Raw genomic sequence first — 5,466 nt, 5'->3', positions numbered from 1 at the left:
CTGGAGTCTTGCTAACTGCTGTTGACATTCCATTGGATGCTAATGCTAGCTCAGGCCTCGGACTTTTACACAGAACAATTAGCCTACATCTTAACAGACATCCGGACACGGTGCACATTATCGCAGACGATTTTAATAATGTGGGATTAAAATCAGTGCTCCCCAAACTTCATCAACATGTCAGATGTGCCACAAGAGGAGCAAATACACTTGACAATAATAAGCAAGGCTACAGGGTCAGACCTGCACCACATATCGGCAAGTCAGACCACATCTCTCTGCAACTCAACCCTGCATATACCCCCTTCTGGAAATCCACCCCCACCGCCATCAAGATGGTGACAACATGGCCAGACGGTGCTTCAATTTCAGTTTCAATTCAATTCAAATTAATTTCAATTTAATTTGCTTAGAATGCGCCAAATCACAGCAAAGCCATCTCAAGGTGCCTTACATAAAACAATTCAACATAAAATTTAAATAAATAATTAAAAATGAATAAAAATTCAAATACATGATTAAATACAGAAGTAAAAGAATAAAACAGATAAAAAAAAAAACTATTCATAAGAAAAAATAAAAATAGGTTTTCAGTCTTGACTTAAAATGTCCATGAACTCCGACTGTCTCACAGTTGGGCGATTCTATGGCAACGGAATTACAATCGGAGCACATTTTTAATGGGGAGCTAAAATATGGCCAGATTTTCCTGTCATCGTAATTCCGTTACCATAGAATCACCCAGTTGCAGGAAGACTGTTCCACAGGGTGCGTACACGATGCGAAAAGCATCTTTGACCTGCTAACTACTTCTTCACCCTGGGAACACAGAGAAGTCCCGCATCCTGCGACCGCAAAGCCCGGGCTGGCACGTAGAGTTCCACCAGGTCAGCCAGACAAGATGGCGCCAGTCCATGAACAACCTTATAAGTCAATAACAAAAGCTTAAAATCTGCTCTCACAGAGACAGGGAGCCAGTGCAAAGATGCCAAAATGGGTGTGATATGTTCAGACCTTCTGCTATGTGCCAGAAGTTTGGTGGCAGCGTTCTGAACCAGCTGAAGACCCACAAGTTTCGTCAGCACCCCCAATGAAATACTATGAAATTCTGTCAATCTAGGTAATACCTCAATGGTAACGCCCACCTCCATAGCAGGTTTCAGCATGCCTCTTCTATTTTCAAAATAATCCAAGAAATCCTGTGCTGAAAAGGGAGAACGACTAACTGGTGGCTGCCCGTGAATAAAAAATGCTACTGTGTCAAACAAGAACTTTGAGTTATGTTTGTTTTTACTGATCAAATCAGAGTAATAGGCCTGTTTTGTGGCCAGTAGTGCATGATTATAATCTAAAATAGCATCCCGCCACACAAGGCGGAACACCTCTAATTTGGAACAACGCCATTTCCGTTCCAAACCTCTAGCCTTCTGCCTGAGGTCACGCAAGTAACCATTGAACCAAGGTGACTGTGCCTTGGGAGGGCGTGGCCCCAAAAGAAGAGGCGCAATCTTATCAAGTGTAGTTTTAAGCTCTTAGACTATCCGCAAGGCTGTTTACTGTTTTAGCATTCTCCAGACTCAAAGCTAAAATATCAGGTAGTCTAGCCTCAAGTTCAGTCATAGTTGAGGGTTTAATACGACGCCGCAGTAGTAGACAAGGTTGTTGTTCCACTAAACATGGCAGCGTAAATGTAAACCTGATAAGTGAATGGTCTGAGACTATAGATGCGGGAGGCAAGATGTTGATATTTGTGACGGCAAATCCACGTGCAAGAACCAGATCCAGGGTATTTCCACTAATGTGTGTCGGGTCCTGAATGCATTGCTGGAATCCTAAATCATCCACAATTTGCATAAATGATTTGCTAAGGGGATCAGAGGGCTTATTTATATGAATGTTAAAGTCACCAATAATCAAAATATTATCTGCACTAGTTGACAAACTAGAGATGAACGCACCAAATTCATCTAAGAAATCAGAATATGGGCCAGGGGGCCTATAAACAGTGACAAAATAACATAACTGAGCTCCAGTTTTATGACCCTGACAGTACTTAGCATCACTGGCATAACGCAGAGTCAGATGCTCAAAGGAATTATATTTGTGACCCCCAACACCTAATCAAGAAAACCTCGATTTGTAAATAAAAGCCACACCCCCGCCTTGCTTCACACCACGAGACACGTGACTAAATGTGTATGCTGGTGGACAGGCCTCATTCAGAGGAAGGAGAGTTGTGAGTTTGAGCCAGGTTTCACATAAGCCAATCATATCTAAATGATGATCCATGATTAGATCATTAATCAGCAACGATTTTGAGGACAGTGATCTGATGTTCAGGAGACCCAGGGTAAGGACCTCAGTGGGGATGACAGTCTGACTGTCAATTTATTAAATTTATTTTCATTTATATAGCGCCAAATCACAACAAAGTTGCCTCAAGGTGCTTCAAACAAGTAAGGTCTAACCTTACTAACCCCCAGAGCAGCAGTGGTAAGAAAAATGCCAAAATGAAGAATGAATACCAAAATGGGTGTAATGTGGTCAAACTTTCTGCTTCATGTCCAAAATCTGGCTGCAGCATTTTGAATCAATTGGAGAGCCCTAATGCTCTCTAGCACTAATGCTAGAACATTGCAGTAGTCCTAGAAGAGATAAACAGGGTCTCAGCATCAGCCATAGACAGGATGGGACGAATCTTCGCTATATTTCGCACATGGAAGAAAGCAGTCCTTGTAATATCTCTAATGTGGCGTCCAAAGGACAATGAAGGATCAAAAATTACCCCAGGGTTCCTCACTTTGTCAGTGTGATGTATGACACACGAGCCTAGGCTGACCGTTAAGTGACCAAAATGATGTTGATGTGTCACTGGACCAAGAACCATCATTTCAGTCTTATCAGAGTTTAAAAGTAGGAAGTTTCTAGACATCCAACTTCTCACTGATGCAAGGCAATCTTCTAAGGATTTTATGTGAACGAGATTACCAGCAGTTATCAGCATGTATAACTGAGTATCATCAGCATAGCAGTGAAAGGTAAAGCAAAACGCCGCAATATGTGCCCAAGGGGTGCTATATAAAGGGAGAAAAGCAGGGGGCCTAAGACAAAGTATTTTGTATTTTGAAGCCGTTCTGCCGCTGCTGAGAAGCGGTTTTGGAACATTTGAATACTCATAACTAACCAATGCTGACACCAACATACGCTTATTATATATCAAAATGTCAAGCGAGGTCTCCTCTACAAAAGTATCTACTTAAATCACATCAACTAACCACAGCTGAAACGCCAAGCAAATAAAGACATAAATCGGAATTCATTTTTTGGGGAAAAAACCTCATTTACTCCTACCAAGTATTATTTTCTTTCAGTTTTTTTGCATCCACAACATCCCCTAGGACCTGTCTTTTAGCTGATCCCAGCTTTTGCATTTTTGACCTTGTACAAGCTGAGAAATAAATCATAATGTATGGGTATGTGATTTTGGTGAAATGGGCTTAAGGGGTTAAGAACTGTGTAGATATGTTCACAGTGAAGAAAACACATCCAGGTCGACCACAATCAGAAACCCTGGATGACCAGGGAGGTGAAGCAGCTACTGAGAGAGAGAAACTCCGCCTTCAAAGCTTGTTCAGTGTTGAAATTCAGTGTTGAAAGACTGTGCAGACCAGCTTGCTGGGATTTTCACCAAAGTCTTCAACTGGTACATGACATGGTCTGCTGTCCAGTCATGCCTGAAGGCCTCCACCATAGTCCTCCTATCCAAGAAATCCCCCATAACCAGCTTAAATGACTACCAGATTGTTGCACTGACACTAGGGCTAGGCAATATGACCTAAAGTTCATATTGTGGTATAAATTGAATCCCTTTGCGGTAACGGTATATACCACAATATAAACGTAAGTGTAAAAAATTATAATGGACGTATTTCTGAATGGGTTATATAGCCCCTTAGCAAAATCTGAACTACAGCAGATCTCAAAACTATAGCTACAAATTACCAGAAGGTTCATCTAAGTGCAAGCCTTATTTGATGTTTTGGTACATGTTTGATCAGTGGCTGAAGTTTCATCTCTTGAACACTAGATGGCACATCCTCTCTGAATACATGAACCGTTTTCAGGACGCCGGCATTACCTCATTTCCAAAACGCAGCAAGAAATCACCAAAAATAAATGAATAAATAAAAGGACTTAATTTACTCATACTTGAAGTCAGTATGGGTAAATTGTCTTTCCCTGGCTGACTTTGACTTTCTACTCCCGGGTTAAAAAGATCCTTGCGTTATTTAATGTGGTGCTTTCTCAGATATTTGATTCAGGTCGCCTCCGTCTTGACCATCCACTGAACACAGCAACGTGCAGTGTTTGCACGTTGCTGTGTTCAGTGGATGGTGTCAGTGATGTCAGTGACAGAACTCCTCAATGCTCTCCTGTTAGCTGACCCTTGTGCGTGTGTCACATACAGTTTGTACGCTACAGATGACATCACATTTCCATGGAGAACTGCCACTTTTTTGACATTTGTGCTGGATTTTGAGCAGTTTACCTCATATTTCCACACTGTTTCTGGCCGGGGGGTGATCTTCAGTTTGGATTCATCTTACGGGCAGCCTCAGATAAATCTGCAGAAAAATGACATCACTGGACAAATAACACCGCTCACTGGACTTTCTATGGCTAGAAAAGAACTGACAGCCATGATTTTTTAAACCATTGCAGGAACTTAAAAAGGTCACATGACTGTTGTCCTCTTCAGAAAACTTTTTTTTTTTCTTGTTTTGACCAGAGCTCCACAGTGTGCTCTGTGAATCAAACTCTGGATTATACAATTGATGGAGAAAAAGGACAAAAGTGTGGTGAGTCCACAGTGAACTTAATGTACCTGGTTATATATTAAAACATTCCGTGTCAGGTGTTCCAGGCAGGTGCTGTCATGTGCATGGCAGTGGAAAAAGATAATGCACACATGCAGGCATCAACAGACTGCATGTGCACATACAGAAACAGGAAAATGGATTCATTTATTATTTAGCTTGTTTTGTGTTCCACTGAGACAGGTTTTTAGTTATTGCTACAGGTTGTCATCATAACAGTAATCGCGGTGCAGATTACATGTCTGACATGACGTGCGCTTTCGGTGACAGAGAAACTGCATGTCTACTTGTGCCGAAATGACACTGAAGCTTTCAGAAGCTGAGAATGAAGCATCAGCTGGAAGATAAGTACGAGGTCTGTTAGAAAAGTATCCGACGTTTTTGTTTATTTTATTTTTTTCAAAAACCTGATAGATTTGAATCGTGTGCTTGCATGAGCCAACCGTGAACCTTCGTGCACATGTGTGAATTTTTTCAGCCTGTCGGTTGCGTCATTTGCTGGTAAGCAGCCTTTGTGTGAGGATGGGTGGAGTCTCTCGGCGGATTTTCATTTCAAGGAAAATGACAGAATGACTGGAGCAGCGTTACT

The 5,466-nt window shown here is 41.6% G+C and overlaps 1 long non-coding RNA gene across 1 annotated transcript; it reads right to left on the bottom strand.

Annotated features, from left to right (window-relative positions):
* Positions 1 to 584: 584 nt before the first annotated feature.
* On the bottom strand, positions 585 to 5,161 carry LOC117505779. The gene is made up of 3 exons (XR_004559256.1): positions 5,053 to 5,161; positions 3,446 to 3,448; positions 585 to 595 (listed from the first exon to the last, which is right to left on the bottom strand). It is a non-coding gene; the product is annotated as an uncharacterized LOC117505779 (long non-coding RNA).
* Between the last annotated feature and the right edge of the window lie 305 nt (positions 5,162 to 5,466).

The sequence above is a fragment of the Thalassophryne amazonica genome, unplaced genomic scaffold (assembly GCF_902500255.1).
Source record: "Thalassophryne amazonica unplaced genomic scaffold, fThaAma1.1, whole genome shotgun sequence".
NCBI lineage: Eukaryota > Metazoa > Chordata > Actinopteri > Batrachoidiformes > Batrachoididae > Thalassophryne > Thalassophryne amazonica.
Note: the sequence above shows the minus strand (reverse complement) of the source record. Positions and strands in the feature narration are given on the sequence as shown.